We start from the raw sequence: 26,167 nt of genomic DNA on the forward strand, positions 1-26,167 counted from the left end.
AGTTGTTCTTTAAGATGTCATTCAAAAAACATGAATGTTGTGGATATGATCATTCATTAGATTTTCTGCCTTGTTGAGCTGAGAAAACGCGTTTGCTGCGTTCTTAGAGCTGTACGAGCTCAGGAAAGTGGTTTTCTCACACAACTAATGGATATTTATGTAAAACATTCAAAATGACTTTGTAAACATTTTTAAACAGCAAAATCTTCAAAATAATAAACAAAAAAGTTGTTCTTTAAGATGTCATTCAAAAAACATGAATGTTGTGGAAATGATCATTCATTAGATTTTCTGCCTTGTTGAGCTGAGAAAACGCGTTTGCTGCGTTCTTAGAGCTGTACAAGCTCAGGAAAGTGGTTTTCTCACACAACTAATGGATATTTATGTAAAACATTCAAAATGAGTTTGTAAACATTTTTAAACAGCAAAACCTTAAAAATAATAAACAAAAAAGTAGTTTTTTAAGATGTATGCCAAAATGCATGAATGTTGTGGAAATGATCATTCATTAGATTTTCTGCCTTGTTGAGCTGAGAAAACGCGTTTGCTGCGTTCTTAGAGCTGTACGAGCTCAGGAAAGTGGTTTTCTCACACAACTAATAGATATTTATGTAAAACATTCAAAATGAGTTTGTAAACATTTTTAAACAGCAAAATCTTAAAAATAATAAACAAAAAAGTTGTTCTTTAAGATGTCATTCAAAAAACATGAATGTTGTGGATATGATCATTCATTAGATTTTCTGCCTTGTTGAGCTGAGAAAACGCGTTTGCTGCGTTCTTAGAGCTGTACGAGCTCAGGAAAGTGGTTTTCTCACACAACTAATGGATATTTATGTAAAACATTCAAAATGACTTTGTAAACATTTTTAAACAGCAAAATCTTAAAAATAATAAACAAAAAAGTTGTTCTTTAAGATGTCATTCAAAAAACATGAATGTTGTGGAAATGATCATTCATTAGATTTTCTGCCTTGTTGAGCTGAGAAAACGCGTTTGCTGCGTTCTTAGAGCTGTACGAGCTCAGGAAAGTGGTTTTCTCACACAACTAATGGATATTTATGTAAAACATTCAAATTGAGTTTGTAAACATTTTTAAACAGCAAAATCTTCAAAATAATAAACAAAAAAGTTGTTCTTTAAGATGTCATTCAAAAAACATGAATGTTGTGGATATGATCATTCATTAGATTTTCTGCCTTGTTGAGCTGAGAAAACGCGTTTGCTGCGTTCTTAGAGCTGTACGAGCTCAGGAAAGTGGTTTTCTCACACAACTAATGGATATTTATGTAAAACATTCAAAATGAGTTTGTAAACATTTTTAAACAGCAAAATCTTAAAAATAATAAAAAAAAAAGTTGTTCTTTAAGATGTCATTCAAAAAACATGAATGTTGTGGATATGATCATTCATTAGATTTTCTGCCTTGTTGAGCTGAGAAAACGCGTTTGCTGCGTTCTTAGAGCTGTACGAGCTCAGGAAAGTGGTTTTCTCACACAACTAATGGATATTTATGTAAAACATTCAAAATGAGTTTGTAAACATTTTTAAACAGCAAAATCTTAAAAATAATAAACAAAAAAGTAGTTTTTTAAGATGTCATTCAAAAAACATGAATGTTGTGGAAATGATCATTCATTAGATTTTCTGCCTTGTTGAGCTGAGAAAACGCGTTTGCTGCGTTCTTAGAGCTGTACGAGCTCAGGAAAGTGGTTTTCTCACACAACTAATGGATATTTATGTAAAACAATCAAAATGAGTTTGTAAACATTTTTAAACAGCAAAATCTTCAAAATAATAAACAAAAAAGTTGTTTTTCAAGATGTATGCCAAAATGCATGAATGTTGTGGAAATGATCATTCATTAGATTTTCTGCCTTGTTGAGCTGAGAAAACGCGTTTGCTGCGTTCTTAGAGCTGTACGAGCTCAGGAAAGTGGTTTTCTCACACAACTAATGGATATTTATGTAAAACATTCAAAATGAGTTTGTAAACATTTTTAAACAGCAAAACCTTAAAAATAATAAACAAAAAAGTAGTTTTTTAAGATGTATGCCAAAATGCATGAATGTTGTGGAAATGATCATTCATTAGATTTTCTGCCTTGTTGAGCTGAGAAAACGCGTTTGCTGCGTTCTTAGAGCTGTACGAGCTCAGGAAAGTGGTTTTCTCACACAACTAATGGATATTTATGTAAAACATTCAAAATGAGTTTGTAAACATTTTTAAACAGCAAAATCTTCAAAATAATAAACAAAAAAGTTGTTCTTTAAGATGTCATTCAAAAAACATGAATGTTGTGGATATGATCATTCATTAGATTTTCTGCCTTGTTGAGCTGAGAAAACGCGTTTGCTGCGTTCTTAGAGCTGTACGAGCTCAGGAAAGTGGTTTTCTCACACAACTAATGGATATTTATGTAAAACATTCAAAATGAGTTTGTAAACATTTTTAAACAGCAAAATCTTAAAAATAATAAACAAAAAAGTTGTTCTTTAAGATGTCATTCAAAAAACATGAATGTTGTGGAAATGATCATTCATTAGATTTTCTGCCTTGTTGAGCTGAGAAAACGCGTTTGCTGCGTTCTTAGAGCTGTACGAGCTCAGGAAAGTGGTTTTCTCACACAACTAATGGATATTTATGTAAAACATTCAAATTGAGTTTGTAAACATTTTTAAACAGCAAAATCTTCAAAATAATAAACAAAAAAGTTGTTTTTCAAGATGTATGCCAAAATGCATGAATGTTGTGGAAATGATCATTCATTTGATTTTTTGCCTTGTTGAGCTGAGAAAACGCGTTTGCTGCGTTCTTTGAGCTGTACGAGCTCAGGAAAGTGGTTTTCTCACACAACTAATGGATATTTATGTAAAACATTCAAAATGAGTTTGTAAACATTTTTAAACAGCAAAACCTTAAAAATAATAAACAAAAAAGTAGTTTTTTAAGATGTATGCCAAAATGCATGAATGTTGTGGAAATGATCATTCATTAGATTTTCTGCCTTGTTGAGCTGAGAAAACGCGTTTGCTGCGTTCTTAGAGCTGTACGAGCTCAGGAAAGTGGTTTTCTCACACAACTAATGGATATTTATGTAAAACATTCAAAATGAGTTTGTAAACATTTTTAAACAGCAAAATCTTAAAAATAATAAACAAAAAAGTTGTTCTTTAAGATGTCATTCAAAAAACATGAATGTTGTGGAAATGATCATTCATTTGATTTTCTGCCTTGTTGAGCTGAGAAAACGCGTTTGCTGCGTTCTTAGAGCTGTACGAGCTCAGGAAAGTGGTTTTCTCACACAACTAATGGATATTTATGTAAAACATTCAAAATGAGTTTGTAAACATTTTTAAACAGCAAAATCTTAAAAATAATAAACAAAAAAGTTGTTCTTTAAGATGTCATTCAAAAAACATGAATGTTGTGGAAATGATCATTCATTAGATTTTCTGCCTTGTTGAGCTGAGAAAACGCGTTTGCTGCGTTCTTAGAGCTGTACGAGCTCAGGAAAGTGGTTTTCTCACACAACTAATGGATATTTATGTAAAACATTCAAATTGAGTTTGTAAACATTTTTAAACAGCAAAATCTTCAAAATAATAAACAAAAAAAGTTGTTTTTCAAGATGTATGCCAAAATGCATGAATGTTGTGGAAATGATCATTCATTTGATTTTTTGCCTTGTTGAGCTGAGAAAACGCGTTTGCTGCGTTCTTAGAGCTGTACGAGCTCAGGAAAGTGGTTTTCTCACACAACTAATGGATATTTATGTAAAACATTCAAAATGAGTTTGTAAACATTTTTAAACAGCAAAACCTTAAAAATAATAAACAAAAAAGTAGTTTTTTAAGATGTATGCCAAAATGCATGAATGTTGTGGAAATGATCATTCATTAGATTTTCTGCCTTGTTGAGCTGAGAAAACGCGTTTGCTGCGTTCTTAGAGCTGTACGAGCTCAGGAAAGTGGTTTTCTCACACAACTAATGGATATTTATGTAAAACATTCAAAATGAGTTTGTAAACATTTTTAAACAGCAAAATCTTAAAAATAATAAACAAAAAAGTTGTTCTTTAAGATGTCATTCAAAAAACACGAATGTTGTGGATATGATCATTCATTGGATTTTCTGCCTTGTTGAGCTGAGAAAACGCGTTTGCTGCGTTCTTAGAGCTGTACGAGCTCAGGAAAGTGGTTTTCTCACACAACTAATGGATATTTATGTAAAACATTCAAAATGAGTTTGTAAACATTTTTAAACAGCAAAATCTTAAAAATAATAAACAAAAAAGTTGTTCTTTAAGATGTCATTCAAAAAACATGAATGTTGTGGAAATGATCATTCATTTGATTTTCTGCCTTGTTGAGCTGAGAAAACGCGTTTGCTGCGTTCTTAGAGCTGTACGAGCTCAGGAAAGTGGTTTTCTCACACAACTAATGGATATTTATGTAAAACATTCAAAATGAGTTTGTAAACATTTTTAAACAGCAAAATCTTAAAAATAATAAACAAAAAAGTTGTTCTTTAAGATGTCATTCAAAAAACATGAATGTTGTGGAAATGATCATTCATTAGATTTTCTGCCTTGTTGAGCTGAGAAAACGCGTTTGCTGCGTTCTTAGAGCTGTACGAGCTCAGGAAAGTGGTTTTCTCACACAACTAATGGATATTTATGTAAAACATTCAAATTGAGTTTGTAAACATTTTTAAACAGCAAAATCTTCAAAATAATAAACAAAAAAAGTTGTTTTTCAAGATGTATGCCAAAATGCATGAATGTTGTGGAAATGATCATTCATTTGATTTTTTGCCTTGTTGAGCTGAGAAAACGCGTTTGCTGCGTTCTTAGAGCTGTACGAGCTCAGGAAAGTGGTTTTCTCACACAACTAATGGATATTTATGTAAAACATTCAAAATGAGTTTGTAAACATTTTTAAACAGCAAAACCTTAAAAATAATAAACAAAAAAGTAGTTTTTTAAGATGTATGCCAAAATGCATGAATGTTGTGGAAATGATCATTCATTAGATTTTCTGCCTTGTTGAGCTGAGAAAACGCGTTTGCTGCGTTCTTAGAGCTGTACGAGCTCAGGAAAGTGGTTTTCTCACACAACTAATGGATATTTATGTAAAACATTCAAAATGAGTTTGTAAACATTTTTAAACAGCAAAATCTTAAAAATAATAAACAAAAAAGTTGTTCTTTAAGATGTCATTCAAAAAACACGAATGTTGTGGATATGATCATTCATTGGATTTTCTGCCTTGTTGAGCTGAGAAAACGCGTTTGCTGCGTTCTTAGAGCTGTACGAGCTCAGGAAAGTGGTTTTCTCACACAACTAATGGATATTTATGTAAAACATTCAAAATGAGTTTGTAAACATTTTTAAACAGCAAAATCTTAAAAATAATAAACAAAAAAGTTGTTCTTTAAGATGTCATTCAAAAAACATGAATGTTGTGGAAATGATCATTCATTAGATTTTCTGCCTTGTTGAGCTGAGAAAACGCGTTTGCTGCGTTCTTAGAGCTGTACGAGCTCAGGAAAGTGGTTTTCTCACACAACTAATGGATATTTATGTAAAACATTCAAAATGAGTTTGTAAACATTTTTAAACAGCAAAATCTTCAAAATAATAAACAAAAAAGTTGTTCTTTAAGATGTCATTCAAAAAACATGAATGTTGTGGATATGATCATTCATTAGATTTTCTGCCTTGTTGAGCTGAGAAAACGCGTTTGCTGCGTTCTTAGAGCTGTACGAGCTCAGGAAAGTGGTTTTCTCACACAACTAATGGATATTTATGTAAAACATTCAAAATGAGTTTGTAAACATTTTTAAACAGCAAAATCTTCAAAATAATAAACAAAAAAGTTGTTTTTCAAGATGTATGCCAAAATGCATGAATGTTGTGGAAATGATCATTCATTAGATTTTCTGCCTTGTTGAGCTGAGAAAACGCGTTTGCTGCGTTCTTAGAGCTGTACGAGCTCAGGAAAGTGGTTTTCTCACACAACTAATGGATATTTATGTAAAACATTCAAAATGAGTTTGTAAACATTTTTAAACAGCAAAACCTAAAAAATAAAAACAAAAAAGTAGTTTTTTAAGATGTATGCCAAAATGCATGAATGTTGTGGAAATGATCATTCATTAGATTTTCTGCCTTGTTGAGCTGAGAAAACGCGTTTGCTGCGTTCTTAGAGCTGTACGAGCTCAGGAAAGTGGTTTTCTCACACAACTAATGGATATTTATGTAAAACATTCAAAATGAGTTTGTAAACATTTTTAAACAGCAAAATCTTAAAAATAATAAACAAAAAAGTTGTTCTTTAAGATGTCATTCAAAAAACATGAATGTTGTGGATATGATCATTCATTAGATTTTCTGCCTTGTTGAGCTGAGAAAACGCGTTTGCTGCGTTCTTAGAGCTGTACGAGCTCAGGAAAGTGGTTTTCTCACACAACTAATGGATATTTATGTAAAACATTCAAAATGACTTTGTAAACATTTTTAAACAGCAAAATCTTAAAAATAATAAACAAAAAAGTTGTTCTTTAAGATGTCATTCAAAAAACATGAATGTTGTGGAAATGATCATTCATTAGATTTTCTGCCTTGTTGAGCTGAGAAAACGCGTTTGCTGCGTTCTTAGAGCTGTACGAGCTCAGGAAAGTGGTTTTCTCACACAACTAATGGATATTTATGTAAAACATTCAAAATGAGTTTGTAAACATTTTTAAACAGCAAAACCTTAAAAATAATAAACAAAAAAGTAGTTTTTTAAGATGTATGCCAAAATGCATGAATGTTGTGGAAATGATCATTCATTAGATTTTCTGCCTTGTTGAGCTGAGAAAACGCGTTTGCTGCGTTCTTAGAGCTGTACGAGCTCAGGAAAGTGGTTTTCTCACACAACTAATGGATATTTATGTAAAACATTCAAAATGAGTTTGTAAACATTTTTAAACAGCAAAATCTTAAAAATAATAAACAAAAAAGTTGTTCTTTAAGATGTCATTCAAAAAACATGAATGTTGTGGATATGATCATTCATTAGATTTTCTGCCTTGTTGAGCTGAGAAAACGCGTTTGCTGCGTTCTTAGAGCTGTACGAGCTCAGGAAAGTGGTTTTCTCACACAACTAATGGATATTTATGTAAAACATTCAAATTGAGTTTGTAAACATTTTTAAACAGCAAAATCTTCAAAATAATAAACAAAAAAGTTGTTCTTTAAGATGTCATTCAAAAAACATGAATGTTGTGGATATGATCATTCATTAGATTTTCTGCCTTGTTGAGCTGAGAAAACGCGTTTGCTGCGTTCTTAGAGCTGTACGAGCTCAGGAAAGTGGTTTTCTCACACAACTAATGGATATTTATGTAAAACATTCAAAATGAGTTTGTAAACATTTTTAAACAGCAAAATCTTCAAAATAATAAACAAAAAAGTTGTTTTTTAAGATGTCATTCAAAAAACATGAATGTTGTGGAAATGATCATTCATTAGATTTTCTGCCTTGTTGAGCTGAGAAAACGCGTTTGCTGCGTTCTTAGAGCTGTACGAGCTCAGGAAAGTGGTTTTCTCACACAACTAATGGATATTTATGTAAAACATTCAAAATGAGTTTGTAAACATTTTTAAACAGCAAAATCTTCAAAATAATAAACAAAAAAGTAGTTTTTTAAGATGTCATTCAAAAAACATGAATGTTGTGGAAATGATCATTCATTAGATTTTCTGCCTTGTTGAGCTGAGAAAACGCGTTTGCTGCGTTCTTAGAGCTGTACGAGCTCAGGAAAGTGGTTTTCTCACACAACTAATGGATATTTATGTAAAACATTCAAAATGAGTTTGTAAACATTTTTAAACAGCAAAATCTTCAAAATAATAAACAAAAAAGTTGTTTTTCAAGATGTATGCCAAAATGCATGAATGTTGTGGAAATGATCATTCATTAGATTTTCTGCCTTGTTGAGCTGAGAAAACGCGTTTGCTGCGTTCTTAGAGCTGTACGAGCTCAGGAAAGTGGTTTTCTCACACAACTAATGGATATTTATGTAAAACATTCAAAATGAGTTTGTAAACATTTTTAAACAGCAAAACCTTAAAAATAATAAACAAAAAAGTAGTTTTTTAAGATGTATGCCAAAATGCATGAATGTTGTGGAAATGATCATTCATTAGATTTTCTGCCTTGTTGAGCTGAGAAAACGCGTTTGCTGCGTTCTTAGAGCTGTACGAGCTCAGGAAAGTGGTTTTCTCACACAACTAATGGATATTTATGTAAAACATTCAAAATGAGTTTGTAAACATTTTTAAACAGCAAAATCTTAAAAATAATAAACAAAAAAGTTGTTCTTTAAGATGTCATTCAAAAAACATGAATGTTGTGGATATGATCATTCATTAGATTTTCTGCCTTGTTGAGCTGAGAAAACGCGTTTGCTGCGTTCTTAGAGCTGTACGAGCTCAGGAAAGTGGTTTTCTCACACAACTAATGGATATTTATGTAAAACATTCAAAATGAGTTTGTAAACATTTTTAAACAGCAAAATCTTAAAAATAATAAACAAAAAAGTTGTTCTTTAAGATGTCATTCAAAAAACATGAATGTTGTGGAAATGATCATTCATTAGATTTTCTGCCTTGTTGAGCTGAGAAAACGCGTTTGCTGCGTTCTTAGAGCTGTACAAGCTCAGGAAAGTGGTTTTCTCACACAACTAATGGATATTTATGTAAAACATTCAAAATGAGTTTGTAAACATTTTTAAACAGCAAAACCTTAAAAATAATAAACAAAAAAGTAGTTTTTTAAGATGTATGCCAAAATGCATGAATGTTGTGGAAATGATCATTCATTAGATTTTCTGCCTTGTTGAGCTGAGAAAACGCGTTTGCTGCGTTCTTAGAGCTGTACGAGCTCAGGAAAGTGGTTTTCTCACACAACTAATGGATATTTATGTAAAACATTCAAAATGAGTTTGTAAACATTTTTAAACAGCAAAATCTTAAAAATAATAAACAAAAAAGTTGTTCTTTAAGATGTCATTCAAAAAACATGAATGTTGTGGATATGATCATTCATTAGATTTTCTGCCTTGTTGAGCTGAGAAAACGCGTTTGCTGCGTTCTTAGAGCTGTACGAGCTCAGGAAAGTGGTTTTCTCACACAACTAATGGATATTTATGTAAAACATTCAAATTGAGTTTGTAAACATTTTTAAACAGCAAAACCTTAAAAATAATAAACAAAAAAGTAGTTTTTTAAGATGTATGCCAAAATGCATGAATGTTGTGGAAATGATCATTCATTAGATTTTCTGCCTTGTTGAGCTGAGAAAACGCGTTTGCTGCGTTCTTAGAGCTGTACGAGCTCAGGAAAGTGGTTTTCTCACACAACTAATGGATATTTATGTAAAACATTCAAATTGAGTTTGTAAACATTTTTAAACAGCAAAATCTTCAAAATAATAAACAAAAAAGTTGTTTTTCAAGATGTATGCCAAAATGCATGAATGTTGTGGAAATGATCATTCATTTGATTTTTTGCCTTGTTGAGCTGAGAAAACGCGTTTGCTGCGTTCTTAGAGCTGTACGAGCTCAGGAAAGTGGTTTTCTCACACAACTAATGGATATTTATGTAAAACATTCAAAATGAGTTTGTAAACTTTTTTAAACAGCAAAACCTTAAAAATAATAAACAAAAAAGTAGTTTTTTAAGATGTATGCCAAAATGCATGAATGTTGTGGAAATGATCATTCATTAGATTTTCTGCCTTGTTGAGCTGAGAAAACGCGTTTGCTGCGTTCTTAGAGCTGTACGAGCTCAGGAAAGTGGTTTTCTCACACAACTAATGGATATTTATGTAAAACATTCAAAATGAGTTTGTAAACATTTTTAAACAGCAAAATCTTCAAAATAATAAACAAAAAAGTTGTTTTTCAAGATGTATGCCAAAATGCATGAATGTTGTGGAAATGATCATTCATTAGATTTTCTGCCTTGTTGAGCTGAGAAAACGCGTTTGCTGCGTTCTTAGAGCTGTACGAGCTCAGGAAAGTGGTTTTCTCACACAACTAATGGATATTTATGTAAAACATTCAAAATGAGTTTGTAAACATTTTTAAACAGCAAAACCTTAAAAATAATAAACAAAAAAGTAGTTTTTTAAGATGTATGCCAAAATGCATGAATGTTGTGGAAATGATCATTCATTAGATTTTCTGCCTTGTTGAGCTGAGAAAACGCGTTTGCTGCGTTCTTAGAGCTGTACGAGCTCAGGAAAGTGGTTTTCTCACACAACTAATGGATATTTATGTAAAACATTCAAAATGAGTTTGTAAACATTTTTAAACAGCAAAATCTTAAAAATAATAAACAAAAAAGTTGTTCTTTAAGATGTCATTCAAAAAACATGAATGTTGTGGATATGATCATTCATTAGATTTTCTGCCTTGTTGAGCTGAGAAAACGCGTTTGCTGCGTTCTTAGAGCTGTACGAGCTCAGGAAAGTGGTTTTCTCACACAACTAATGGATATTTATGTAAAACATTCAAAATGAGTTTGTAAACATTTTTAAACAGCAAAATCTTAAAAATAATAAACAAAAAAGTTGTTCTTTAAGATGTCATTCAAAAAACATGAATGTTGTGGATATGATCATTCATTAGATTTTCTGCCTTGTTGAGCTGAGAAAACGCGTTTGCTGCGTTCTTAGAGCTGTACGAGCTCAGGAAAGTGGTTTTCTCACACAACTAATGGATATTTATGTAAAACATTCAAAATGAGTTTGTAAACATTTTTAAACAGCAAAATCTTAAAAATAATAAACAAAAAAGTTGTTCTTTAAGATGTCATTCAAAAAACATGAATGTTGTGGAAATGATCATTCATTAGATTTTCTGCCTTGTTGAGCTGAGAAAACGCGTTTGCTGCGTTCTTAGAGCTGTACAAGCTCAGGAAAGTGGTTTTCTCACACAACTAATGGATATTTATGTAAAACATTCAAAATGAGTTTGTAAACATTTTTAAACAGCAAAACCTTAAAAATAATAAACAAAAAAGTAGTTTTTTAAGATGTATGCCAAAATGCATGAATGTTGTGGAAATGATCATTCATTAGATTTTCTGCCTTGTTGAGCTGAGAAAACGCGTTTGCTGCGTTCTTAGAGCTGTACGAGCTCAGGAAAGTGGTTTTCTCACACAACTAATGGATATTTATGTAAAACATTCAAAATGAGTTTGTAAACATTTTTAAACAGCAAAATCTTAAAAATAATAAACAAAAAAGTTGTTCTTTAAGATGTCATTCAAAAAACATGAATGTTGTGGATATGATCATTCATTAGATTTTCTGCCTTGTTGAGCTGAGAAAACGCGTTTGCTGCGTTCTTAGAGCTGTACGAGCTCAGGAAAGTGGTTTTCTCACACAACTAATGGATATTTATGTAAAACATTCAAAATGACTTTGTAAACATTTTTAAACAGCAAAATCTTAAAAATAATAAACAAAAAAGTTGTTCTTTAAGATGTCATTCAAAAAACATGAATGTTGTGGAAATGATCATTCATTAGATTTTCTGCCTTGTTGAGCTGAGAAAACGCGTTTGCTGCGTTCTTAGAGCTGTACGAGCTCAGGAAAGTGGTTTTCTCACACAACTAATGGATATTTATGTAAAACATTCAAAATGAGTTTGTAAACATTTTTAAACAGCAAAACCTTAAAAATAATAAACAAAAAAGTAGTTTTTTAAGATGTATGCCAAAATGCATGAATGTTGTGGAAATGATCATTCATTAGATTTTCTGCCTTGTTGAGCTGAGAAAACGCGTTTGCTGCGTTCTTAGAGCTGTACGAGCTCAGGAAAGTGGTTTTCTCACACAACTAATGGATATTTATGTAAAACATTCAAAATGAGTTTGTAAACATTTTTAAACAGCAAAATCTTAAAAATAATAAACAAAAAAGTTGTTCTTTAAGATGTCATTCAAAAAACATGAATGTTGTGGATATGATCATTCATTAGATTTTCTGCCTTGTTGAGCTGAGAAAACGCGTTTGCTGCGTTCTTAGAGCTGTACGAGCTCAGGAAAGTGGTTTTCTCACACAACTAATGGATATTTATGTAAAACATTCAAAATGAGTTTGTAAACATTTTTAAACAGCAAAACCTTAAAAATAATAAACAAAAAAGTAGTTTTTTAAGATGTATGCCAAAATGCATGAATGTTGTGGAAATGATCATTCATTAGATTTTCTGCCTTGTTGAGCTGAGAAAACGCGTTTGCTGCGTTCTTAGAGCTGTACGAGCTCAGGAAAGTGGTTTTCTCACACAACTAATGGATATTTATGTAAAACATTCAAAATGAGTTTGTAAACATTTTTAAACAGCAAAATCTTCAAAATAATAAACAAAAAAGTTGTTTTTCAAGATGTATGCCAAAATGCATGAATGTTGTGGAAATGATCATTCATTAGATTTTCTGCCTTGTTGAGCTGAGAAAACGCGTTTGCTGCGTTCTTAGAGCTGTACGAGCTCAGGAAAGTGGTTTTCTCACACAACTAATGGATATTTATGTAAAACATTCAAAATGAGTTTGTAAACATTTTTAAACAGCAAAACCTTAAAAATAATAAACAAAAAAGTAGTTTTTTAAGATGTATGCCAAAATGCATGAATGTTGTGGAAATGATCATTCATTAGATTTTCTGCCTTGTTGAGCTGAGAAAACGCGTTTGCTGCGTTCTTAGAGCTGTACGAGCTCAGGAAAGTGGTTTTCTCACACAACTAATGGATATTTATGTAAAACATTCAAAATGAGTTTGTAAACATTTTTAAACAGCAAAATCTTAAAAATAATAAACAAAAAAGTTGTTCTTTAAGATGTCATTCAAAAAACATGAATGTTGTGGATATGATCATTCATTAGATTTTCTGCCTTGTTGAGCTGAGAAAACGCGTTTGCTGCGTTCTTAGAGCTGTACGAGCTCAGGAAAGTGGTTTTCTCACACAACTAATGGATATTTATGTAAAACATTCAAAATGAGTTTGTAAACATTTTTAAACAGCAAAATCTTAAAAATAATAAACAAAAAAGTTGTTCTTTAAGATGTCATTCAAAAAACATGAATGTTGTGGAAATGATCATTCATTAGATTTTCTGCCTTGTTGAGCTGAGAAAACGCGTTTGCTGCGTTCTTAGAGCTGTACAAGCTCAGGAAAGTTGTTTTCTCACACAACTAATGGATATTTATGTAAAACATTCAAAATGACTTTGTAAACATTTTTAAACAGCAAAACCTTAAAAATAATAAACAAAAAAGTAGTTTTTTAAGATGTATGCCAAAATGCATGAATGTTGTGGAAATGATCATTCATTAGATTTTCTGCCTTGTTGAGCTGAGAAAACGCGTTTGCTGCGTTCTTAGACCTGTACGAGCTCAGGAAAGTGGTTTTCTCACACAACTAATGGATATTTATGTAAAACATTCAAAATGAGTTTGTAAACATTTTTAAACAGCAAAACCTTAAAAATAATAAACAAAAAAGTAGTTTTTTAAGATGTATGCCAAAATGCATGAATGTTGTGGAAATGATCATTCATTAGATTTTCTGCCTTGTTGAGCTGAGAAAACGCGTTTGCTGCGTTCTTAGAGCTGTACGAGCTCAGGAAAGTGGTTTTCTCACACAACTAATGGATATTTATGTAAAACATTCAAAATGAGTTTGTAAACATTTTTAAACAGCAAAATCTTCAAAATAATAAACAAAAAAGTTGTTTTTCAAGATGTATGCCAAAATGCATGAATGTTGTGGAAATGATCATTCATTAGATTTTCTGCCTTGTTGAGCTGAGAAAACGCGTTTGCTGCGTTCTTAGAGCTGTACGAGCTCAGGAAAGTGGTTTTCTCACACAACTAATGGATATTTATGTAAAACATTCAAAATGAGTTTGTAAACATTTTTAAACAGCAAAACCTTAAAAATAATAAACAAAAAAGTAGTTTTTTAAGATGTATGCCAAAATGCATGAATGTTGTGGAAATGATCATTCATTAGATTTTCTGCCTTGTTGAGCTGAGAAAACGCGTTTGCTGCGTTCTTAGAGCTGTACGAGCTCAGGAAAGTGGTTTTCTCACACAACTAATGGATATTTATGTAAAACATTCAAAATGAGTTTGTAAACATTTTTAAACAGCAAAATCTTAAAAATAATAAACAAAAAAGTTGTTCTTTAAGATGTCATTCAAAAAACATGAATGTTGTGGATATGATCATTCATTAGATTTTCTGCCTTGTTGAGCTGAGAAAACGCGTTTGCTGCGTTCTTAGAGCTGTACGAGCTCAGGAAAGTGGTTTTCTCACACAACTAATGGATATTTATGTAAAACATTCAAAATGACTTTGTAAACATTTTTAAACAGCAAAATCTTAAAAATAATAAACAAAAAAGTTGTTCTTTAAGATGTCATTCAAAAAACATGAATGTTGTGGAAATGATCATTCATTAGATTTTCTGCCTTGTTGAGCTGAGAAAACGCGTTTGCTGCGTTCTTAGAGCTGTACGAGCTCAGGAAAGTGGTTTTCTCACACAACTAATGGATATTTATGTAAAACATTCAAAATGAGTTTGTAAACATTTTTAAACAGCAAAACCTTAAAAATAATAAACAAAAAAGTAGTTTTTTAAGATGTATGCCAAAATGCATGAATGTTGTGGAAATGATCATTCATTAGATTTTCTGCCTTGTTGAGCTGAGAAAACGCGTTTGCTGCGTTCTTAGAGCTGTACGAGCTCAGGAAAGTGGTTTTCTCACACAACTAATGGATATTTATGTAAAACATTCAAAATGAGTTTGTAAACATTTTTAAACAGCAAAATCTTAAAAATAATAAACAAAAAAGTTGTTCTTTAAGATGTCATTCAAAAAACATGAATGTTGTGGATATGATCATTCATTAGATTTTCTGCCTTGTTGAGCTGAGAAAACGCGTTTGCTGCGTTCTTAGAGCTGTACGAGCTCAGGAAAGTGGTTTTCTCACACAACTAATGGATATTTATGTAAAACATTCAAAATGAGTTTGTAAACATTTTTAAACAGCAAAACCTTAAAAATAATAAACAAAAAAGTAGTTTTTTAAGATGTATGCCAAAATGCATGAATGTTGTGGAAATGATCATTCATTAGATTTTCTGCCTTGTTGAGCTGAGAAAACGCGTTTGCTGCGTTCTTAGAGCTGTACGAGCTCAGGAAAGTGGTTTTCTCACACAACTAATGGATATTTATGTAAAACATTCAAAATGAGTTTGTAAACATTTTTAAACAGCAAAATCTTCAAAATAATAAACAAAAAAGTTGTTTTTCAAGATGTATGCCAAAATGCATGAATGTTGTGGAAATGATCATTCATTAGATTTTCTGCCTTGTTGAGCTGAGAAAACGCGTTTGCTGCGTTCTTAGAGCTGTACGAGCTCAGGAAAGTGGTTTTCTCACACAACTAATGGATATTTATGTAAAACATTCAAAATGAGTTTGTAAACATTTTTAAACAGCAAAACCTTAAAAATAATAAACAAAAAAGTAGTTTTTTAAGATGTATGCCAAAATGCATGAATGTTGTGGAAATGATCATTCATTAGATTTTCTGCCTTGTTGAGCTGAGAAAACGCGTTTGCTGCGTTCTTAGAGCTGTACGAGCTCAGGAAAGTGGTTTTCTCACACAACTAATGGATATTTATGTAAAACATTCAAAATGAGTTTGTAAACATTTTTAAACAGCAAAATCTTAAAAATAATAAACAAAAAAGTTGTTCTTTAAGATGTCATTCAAAAAACATGAATGTTGTGGATATGATCATTCATTAGATTTTCTGCCTTGTTGAGCTGAGAAAACGCGTTTGCTGCGTTCTTAGAGCTGTACGAGCTCAGGAAAGTGGTTTTCTCACACAACTAATGGATATTTATGTAAAACATTCAAAATGAGTTTGTAAACATTTTTAAACAGCAAAATCTTAAAAATAATAAACAAAAAAGTTGTTCTTTAAGATGTCATTCAAAAAACATGAATGTTGTGGAAATGATCATTCATTAGATTTTCTGCCTTGTTGAGCTGAGAAAACGCGTTTGCTGCGTTCTTAGAGCTGTACGAGCTCAGGAAAGTGGTTTTCTCACACAACTAATGGATATTTATGTAAAACATTCAAATTGAGTTTGTAAACATTTTTAAACAGCAAAATCTTCAAAATAATAAACAAAAAAGTTGTTTTTCAAGATGTATGCCAAAATGCATGAATGTTGTGGAAATGATCATTCATTTGATTTTTTGCCTTGTTGAGCTGAGAAAACGCGTTTGCTGCGTTCTTAGAGCTGTACGAGCTCAGGAAAGTGGTTTTCTCACACAACTAATGGATATTTATGTAAAACATTCAAAATGAGTTTGTAAACATTTTTAAACAGCAAAACCTTAAAAATAATAAACAAAAAAGTAGTTTTTTAAGATGTATGCCAAAATGCATGAATGTTGTGGAAATGATCATTCATTAGATTTTCTGCCTTGTTGAGCTGAGAAAACGCGTTTGCTGCGTTCTTAGAGCTGTACGAGCTCAGGAAAGTGGTTTTCTCACACAACTAATGGATATTTATGTAAAACATTCAAAATGAGTTTGTAAACATTTTTAAACAGCAAAATCTTCAAAATAATAAACAAAAAAGTTGTTTTTCAAGATGTATGCCAAAATGCATGAATGTTGTGGAAATGATCATTCATTAGATTTTCTGCCTTGTTGAGCTGAGAAAACGCGTTTGCTGCGTTCTTAGAGCTGTACGAGCTCAGGAAAGTGGTTTTCTCACACAACTAATGGATATTTATGTAAAACATTCAAAATGAGTTTGTAAACATTTTTAAACAGCAAAACTTTAAAAATAATAAACAAAAAAGTAGTTTTTTAAGATGTATGCCAAAATGCATGAATGTTGTGGAAATGATCATTCATTAGATTTTCTGCCTTGTTGAGCTGAGAAAACGCGTTTGCTGCGTTCTTAGAGCTGTACGAGCTCAGGAAAGTGGTTTTCTCACACAACTAATGGATATTTATGTAAAACATTCAAAATGAGTTTGTAAACATTTTTAAACAGCAAAATCTTAAAAATAATAAACAAAAAAGTTGTTCTTTAAGATGTCATTCAAAAAACATGAATGTTGTGGATATGATCATTCATTAGATTTTCTGCCTTGTTGAGCTGAGAAAACGCGTTTGCTGCGTTCTTAGAGCTGTACGAGCTCAGGAAAGTGGTTTTCTCACACAACTAATGGATATTTATGTAAAACATTCAAAATGAGTTTGTAAACATTTTTAAACAGCAAAATCTTAAAAATAATAAACAAAAAAGTTGTTCTTTAAGATGTCATTCAAAAAACATGAATGTTGTGGAAATGATCATTCATTAGATTTTCTGCCTTGTTGAGCTGAGAAAACGCGTTTGCTGCGTTCTTAGAGCTGTACGAGCTCAGGAAAGTGGTTTTCTCACACAACTAATGGATATTTATGTAAAACATTCAAATTGAGTTTGTAAACATTTTTAAACAGCAAAATCTTCAAAATAATAAACAAAAAAGTTGTTTTTCAAGATGTATGCCAAAATGCATGAATGTTGTGGAAATGATCATTCATTTGATTTTTTGCCTTGTTGAGCTGAGAAAACGCGTTTGCTGCGTTCTTAGAGCTGTACGAGCTCAGGAAAGTGGTTTTCTCACACAACTAATGGATATTTATGTAAAACATTCAAAATGAGTTTGTAAACATTTTTAAACAGCAAAACCTTAAAAATAATAAACAAAAAAGTAGTTTTTTAAGATGTATGCCAAAATGCATGAATGTTGTGGAAATGATCATTCATTAGATTTTCTGCCTTGTTGAGCTGAGAAAACGCGTTTGCTGCGTTCTTAGAGCTGTACGAGCTCAGGAAAGTGGTTTTCTCACACAACTAATGGATATTTATGTAAAACATTCAAAATGAGTTTGTAAACATTTTTAAACAGCAAAATCTTAAAAATAATAAACAAAAAAGTTGTTCTTTAAGATGTCATTCAAAAAACATGAATGTTGTGGATATGATCATTCATTGGATTTTCTGCCTTGTTGAGCTGAGAAAACGCGTTTGCTGCGTTCTTAGAGCTGTACGAGCTCAGGAAAGTGGTTTTCTCACACAACTAATGGATATTTATGTAAAACATTCAAAATGAGTTTGTAAACATTTTTAAACAGCAAAATCTTAAAAATAATAAACAAAAAAGTTGTTCTTTAAGATGTCATTCAAAAAACATGAATGTTGTGGAAATGATCATTCATTAGATTTTCTGCCTTGTTGAGCTGAGAAAACGCGTTTGCTGCGTTCTTAGAGCTGTACGAGCTCAGGAAAGTGGTTTTCTCACACAACTAATGGATATTTATGTAAAACATTCAAATTGAGTTTGTAAACATTTTTAAACAGCAAAATCTTCAAAATAATAAACAAAAAAGTTGTTTTTCAAGATGTATGCCAAAATGCATGAATGTTGTGGAAATGATCATTCATTTGATTTTTTGCCTTGTTGAGCTGAGAAAACGCGTTTGCTGCGTTCTTAGAGCTGTACGAGCTCAGGAAAGTGGTTTTCTCACACAACTAATGGATATTTATGTAAAACATTCAAAATGAGTTTGTAAACATTTTTAAACAGCAAAACCTTAAAAATAATAAACAAAAAAGTAGTTTTTTAAGATGTATGCCAAAATGCATGAATGTTGTGGAAATGATCATTCATTAGATTTTCTGCCTTGTTGAGCTGAGAAAACGCGTTTGCTGCGTTCTTAGAGCTGTACGAGCTCAGGAAAGTGGTTTTCTCACACAACTAATGGATATTTATGTAAAACATTAAAAATGAGTTTGTAAACATTTTTAAACAGCAAAATCTTCAAAATAATAAACAAAAAAGTTGTTTTTCAAGATGTATGCCAAAATGCATGAATGTTGTGGAAATGATCATTCATTAGATTTTCTGCCTTGTTGAGCTGAGAAAACGCGTTTGCTGCGTTCTTAGAGCTGTACGAGCTCAGGAAAGTGGTTTTCTCACACAACTAATGGATATTTATGTAAAACATTCAAAATGAGTTTGTAAACATTTTTAAACAGCAAAACCTTAAAAATAATAAACAAAAAAGTAGTTTTTTAAGATGTATGCCAAAATGCATGAATGTTGTGGAAATGATCATTCATTAGATTTTCTGCCTTGTTGAGCTGAGAAAACGCGTTTGCTGCGTTCTTAGAGCTGTACGAGCTCAGGAAAGTGGTTTTCTCACACAACTAATGGATATTTATGTAAAACATTCAAAATGAGTTTGTAAACATTTTTAAACAGCAAAATCTTAAAAATAATAAACAAAAAAGTTGTTCTTTAAGATGTCATTCAAAAAACATGAATGTTGTGGATATGATCATTCATTAGATTTTCTGCCTTGTTGAGCTGAGAAAACGCGTTTGCTGCGTTCTTAGAGCTGTACGAGCTCAGGAAAGTGGTTTTCTCACACAACTAATGGATATTTATGTAAAACATTCAAAATGAGTTTGTAAACATTTTTAAACAGCAAAATCTTAAAAATAATAAACAAAAAAGTTGTTCTTTAAGATGTCATTCAAAAAACATGAATGTTGTGGAAATGATCATTCATTAGATTTTCTGCCTTGTTGAGCTGAGAAAACGCGTTTGCTGCGTTCTTAGAGCTGTACAAGCTCAGGAAAGTGGTTTTCTCACACAACTAATGGATATTTATGTAAAACATTCAAAATGAGTTTGTAAACATTTTTAAACAGCAAAACCTTAAAAATAATAAACAAAAAAGTAGTTTTTTAAGATGTATGCCAAAATGCATGAATGTTGTGGAAATGATCATTCATTAGATTTTCTGCCTTGTTGAGCTGAGAAAACGCGTTTGCTGCGTTCTTAGAGCTGTACGAGCTCAGGAAAGTGGTTTTCTCACACAACTAATGGATATTTATGTAAAACATTCAAAATGAGTTTGTAAACATTTTTAAACAGCAAAATCTTAAAAATTATAAACAAAAAAGTTGTTCTTTAAGATGTCATTCAAAAAACATGAATGTTGTGGATATGATCATTCATTAGATTTTCTGCCTTGTTGAGCTGAGAAAACGCGTTTGCTGCGTTCTTAGAGCTGTACAAGCTCAGGAAAGTGGTTTTCTCACACAACTAATGGATATTTATGTAAAACATTCAAAATGACTTTGTAAACATTTTTAAACAGCAAAATCTTAAAAATAATAAACAAAAAAGTTGTTCTTTAAGATGTCATTCAAAAAACATGAATGTTGTGGAAATGATCATTCATTAGATTTTCTGCCTTGTTGAGCTGAGAAAACGCGTTTGCTGCGTTCTTAGAGCTGTACGAGCTCAGGAAAGTGGTTTTCTCACACAACTAATGGATATTTATGTAAAACATTCAAAATGAGTTTGTAAACATTTTTAAACAGCAAAACCTTAAAAATAATAAACAAAAAAGTAGTTTTTTAAGATGTATGCCAAAATGCATGAATGTTGTGGAAATGATCATTCATTAGATTTTCTGCCTTGTTGAGCTGAGAAAACGCGTTTGCTGCGTTCTTAGAGCTGTACGAGCTCAGGAAAGTGGTTTTCTCACACAACTAATGGATATTTATGTAAAACATTCAAAATGAGTTTGTAAACATTTTTAAACAGCAAAATCTTAAAAATAATAAACAAAAAAGTTGTTCTTTAAGATGTCATTCAAAAAACATGAATGTTGTGGATATGATCATTCATTAGATTTTCTGCCTTGTTGAGCTGAGAAAACGCGTTTGCTGCGTTCTTAGAGCTGTACGAGCTCAGGAAAGTGGTTTTCTCACACAACTAATGGATATTTATGTAAAACATTCAAAATGAGTTTGTAAACATTTTTAAACAGCAAAACCTTAAAAATAATAAACAAAAAAGTAGTTTTTTAAGATGTATGCCAAAATGCATGAATGTTGTGGAAATGATCATTCATTAGATTTTCTGCCTTGTTGAGCTGAGAAAACGCGTTTGCTGCGTTCTTAGAGCTGTACGAGCTCAGGAAAGTGGTTTTCTCACACAACTAATGGATATTTATGTAAAACATTCAAAATGAGTTTGTAAACATTTTTAAACAGCAAAATCTTCAAAATAATAAACAAAAAAGTTGTTTTTCAAGATGTATGCCAAAATGCATGAATGTTGTGGAAATGATCATTCATTAGATTTTCTGCCTTGTTGAGCTGAGAAAACGCGTTTGCTGCGTTCTTAGAGCTGTACGAGCTCAGGAAAGTGGTTTTCTCACACAACTAATGGATATTTATGTAAAACATTCAAAATGAGTTTGTAAACATTTTTAAACAGCAAAACCTTAAAAATAATAAACAAAAAAGTAGTTTTTTAAGATGTATGCCAAAATGCATGAATGTTGTGGAAATGATCATTCATTAGATTTTCTGCCTTGTTGAGCTGAGAAAACGCGTTTGCTGCGTTCTTAGAGCTGTACGAGCTCAGGAAAGTGGTTTTCTCACACATCTAATGGATATTTATGTAAAACATTCAAAATGAGTTTGTAAACATTTTTAAACAGCAAAATCTTAAAAATAATAAACAAAAAAGTTGTTCTTTAAGATGTCATTCAAAAAACATGAATGTTGTGGATATGATCATTCATTAGATTTTCTGCCTTGTTGAGCTGAGAAAACGCGTTTGCTGCGTTCTTAGAGCTGTACGAGCTCAGGAAAGTGGTTTTCTCACACAACTAATGGATATTTATGTAAAACATTCAAAATGAGTTTGTAAACATTTTTAAACAGCAAAATCTTAAAAATAATAAACAAAAAAGTTGTTCTTTAAGATGTCATTCAAAAAACATGAATGTTGTGGAAATGATCATTCATTAGATTTTCTGCCTTGTTGAGCTGAGAAAACGCGTTTGCTGCGTTCTTAGAGCTGTACAAGCTCAGGAAAGTGGTTTTCTCACACAACTAATGGTATTTATGTAAAACATTCAAAATGAGTTTGTAAACATTTTTAAACAGCAAAACCTTAAAAATAATAAACAAAAAAGTAGTTTTTTAAGATGTATGCCAAAATGCATGAATGTTGTGGAAATGATCATTCATTAGATTTTCTGCCTTGTTGAGCTGAGAAAACGCGTTTGCTGCGTTCTTAGAGCTGTACGAGCTCAGGAAAGTGGTTTTCTCACACAACTAATGGATATTTATGTAAAACATTCAAAATGAGTTTGTAAACATTTTTAAACAGCAAAATCTTAAAAATAATAAACAAAAAAGTTGTTCTTTAAGATGTCATTCAAAAAACATGAATGTTGTGGAAATGATCATTCATTAGATTTTCTGCCTTGTTGAGCTGAGAAAACGCGTTTGCTGCGTTCTTAGAGCTGTACGAGCTCAGGAAAGTGGTTTTCTCACACAACTAATGGATATTTATGTAAAACATTCAAATTGAGTTTGTAAACATTTTTAAACAGCAAAATCTTCAAAATAATAAACAAAAAAGTTGTTTTTCAAGATGTATGCCAAAATGCATGAATGTTGTGGAAATGATCATTCATTTGATTTTTTGCCTTGTTGAGCTGAGAAAACGCGTTTGCTGCGTTCTTAGAGCTGTACGAGCTCAGGAAAGTGGTTTTCTCACACAACTAATGGATATTTATGTAAAACATTCAAAATGAGTTTGTAAACATTTTTAAACAGCAAAACCTTAAAAATAATAAACAAAAAAGTAGTTTTTTAAGATGTATGCCAAAATGCATGAATGTTGTGGAAATGATCATTCATTAGATTTTCTGCCTTGTTGAGCTGAGAAAACGCGTTTGCTGCGTTCTTAGAGCTGTACGAGCTCAGGAAAGTGGTTTTCTCACACAACTAATGGATATTTATGTAAAACATTAAAAATGAGTTTGTAAACATTTTTAAACAGCAAAATCTTCAAAATAATAAACAAAAAAGTTGTTTTTCAAGATGTATGCCAAAATGCATGAATGTTGTGGAAATGATCATTCATTAGATTTTCTGCCTTGTTGAGCTGAGAAAACGCGTTTGCTGCGTTCTTAGAGCTGTACGAGCTCAGGAAAGTGGTTTTCTCACACAACTAATGGATATTTATGTAAAACATTCAAAATGAGTTTGTAAACATTTTTAAACAGCAAAACCTTAAAAATAATAAACAAAAAAGTAGTTTTTTAAGATGTATGCCAAAATGCATGAATGTTGTGGAAATGATCATTCATTAGATTTTCTGCCTTGTTGAGCTGAGAAAACGCGTTTGCTGCGTTCTTAGAGCTGTACGAGCTCAGGAAAGTGGTTTTCTCACACAACTAATGGATATTTATGTAAAACATTCAAAATGAGTTTGTAAACATTTTTAAACAGCAAAATCTTAAAAATAATAAACAAAAAAGTTGTTCTTTAAGATGTCATTCAAAAAACATGAATGTTGTGGATATGATCATTCATTAGATTTTCTGCCTTGTTGAGCTGAGAAAACGCGTTTGCTGCGTTCTTAGAGCTGTACGAGCTCAGGAAAGTGGTTTTCTCACACAACTAATGGATATTTATGTAAAACATTCAAAATGAGTTTGTAAACATTTTTAAACAGCAAAATCTTAAAAATAATAAACAAAAAAGTTGTTCTTTAAGATGTCATTCAAAAAACATGAATGTTGTGGAAATGATCATTCATTAGATTTTCTGCCTTGTTGAGCTGAGAAAACGCGTTTGCTGCGTTCTTAGAGCTGTACAAGCTCAGGAAAGTGGTTTTCTCACACAACTAATGGATATTTATGTAAAACATTCAAAATGAGTTTGTAAACATTTTTAAACAGCAAAACCTTAAAAATAATAAACAAAAAAGTAGTTTTTTAAGATGTATGCCAAAATGCATGAATGTTGTGGAAATGATCATTCATTAGATTTTCTGCCTTGTTGAGCTGAGAAAACGCGTTTGCTGCGTTCTTAGAGCTGTACGAGCTCAGGAAAGTGGTTTTCTCACACAACTAATGGATATTTATGTAAAACATTCAAAATGAGTTTGTAAACATTTTTAAACAGCAAAATCTTAAAAATTATAAACAAAAAAGTTGTTCTTTAAGATGTCATTCAAAAAACATGAATGTTGTGGATATGATCATTCATTAGATTTTCTGCCTTGTTGAGCTGAGAAAACGCGTTTGCTGCGTTCTTAGAGCTGTACAAGCTCAGGAAAGTGGTTTTCTCACACAACTAATGGATATTTATGTAAAACATTCAAAATGACTTTGTAAACATTTTTAAACAGCAAAATCTTAAAAATAATAAACAAAAAAGTTGTTCTTTAAGATGTCATTCAAAAAACATGAATGTTGTGGAAATGATCATTCATTAGATTTTCTGCCTTGTTGAGCTGAGAAAACGCGTTTGCTGCGTTCTTAGAGCTGTACGAGCTCAGGAAAGTGGTTTTCTCACACAACTAATGGATATTTATGTAAAACATTCAAAATGAGTTTGTAAACATTTTTAAACAGCAAAACCTTAAAAATAATAAACAAAAAAGTAGTTTTTTAAGATGTATGCCAAAATGCATGAATGTTGTGGAAATGATCATTCATTAGATTTTCTGCCTTGTTGAGCTGAGAAAACGCGTTTGCTGCGTTCTTAGAGCTGTACGAGCTCAGGAAAGTGGTTTTCTCACACAACTAATGGATATTTATGTAAAACATTCAAAATGAGTTTGTAAACATTTTTAAACAGCAAAATCTTAAAAATAATAAACAAAAAAGTTGTTCTTTAAGATGTCATTCAAAAAACATGAATGTTGTGGATATGATCATTCATTAGATTTTCTGCCTTGTTGAGCTGAGAAAACGCGTTTGCTGCGTTCTTAGAGCTGTACGAGCTCAGGAAAGTGGTTTTCTCACACAACTAATGGATATTTATGTAAAACATTCAAAATGAGTTTGTAAACATTTTTAAACAGCAAAACCTTAAAAATAATAAACAAAAAAGTAGTTTTTTAAGATGTATGCCAAAATGCATGAATGTTGTGGAAATGATCATTCATTAGATTTTCTGCCTTGTTGAGCTGAGAAAACGCGTTTGCTGCGTTCTTAGAGCTGTACGAGCTCAGGAAAGTGGTTTTCTCACACAACTAATGGATATTTATGTAAAACATTCAAAATGAGTTTGTAAACATTTTTAAACAGCAAAATCTTCAAAATAATAAACAAAAAAGTTGTTTTTCAAGATGTATGCCAAAATGCATGAATGTTGTGGAAATGATCATTCATTAGATTTTCTGCCTTGTTGAGCTGAGAAAACGCGTTTGCTGCGTTCTTAGAGCTGTACGAGCTCAGGAAAGTGGTTTTCTCACACAACTAATGGATATTTATGTAAAACATTCAAAATGAGTTTGTAAACATTTTTAAACAGCAAAACCTTAAAAATAATAAACAAAAAAGTAGTTTTTTAAGATGTATGCCAAAATGCATGAATGTTGTGGAAATGATCATTCATTAGATTTTCTGCCTTGTTGAGCTGAGAAAACGCGTTTGCTGCGTTCTTAGAGCTGTACGAGCTCAGGAAAGTGGTTTTCTCACACATCTAATGGATATTTATGTAAAACATTCAAAATGAGTTTGTAAACATTTTTAAACAGCAAAATCTTAAAAATAATAAACAAAAAAGTTGTTCTTTAAGATGTCATTCAAAAAACATGAATGTTGTGGATATGATCATTCATTAGATTTTCTGCCTTGTTGAGCTGAGAAAACGCGTTTGCTGCGTTCTTAGAGCTGTACGAGCTCAGGAAAGTGGTTTTCTCACACAACTAATGGATATTTATGTAAAACATTCAAAATGAGTTTGTAAACATTTTTAAACAGCAAAATCTTAAAAATAATAAACAAAAAAGTTGTTCTTTAAGATGTCATTCAAAAAACATGAATGTTGTGGAAATGATCATTCATTAGATTTTCTGCCTTGTTGAGCTGAGAAAACGCGTTTGCTGCGTTCTTAGAGCTGTACAAGCTCAGGAAAGTGGTTTTCTCACACAACTAATGGTATTTATGTAAAACATTCAAAATGAG

This window comes from Clarias gariepinus, chromosome 8 (assembly GCF_024256425.1).
Source record: "Clarias gariepinus isolate MV-2021 ecotype Netherlands chromosome 8, CGAR_prim_01v2, whole genome shotgun sequence".
NCBI classification, from domain to species: Eukaryota; Metazoa; Chordata; class Actinopteri; order Siluriformes; family Clariidae; genus Clarias; species Clarias gariepinus.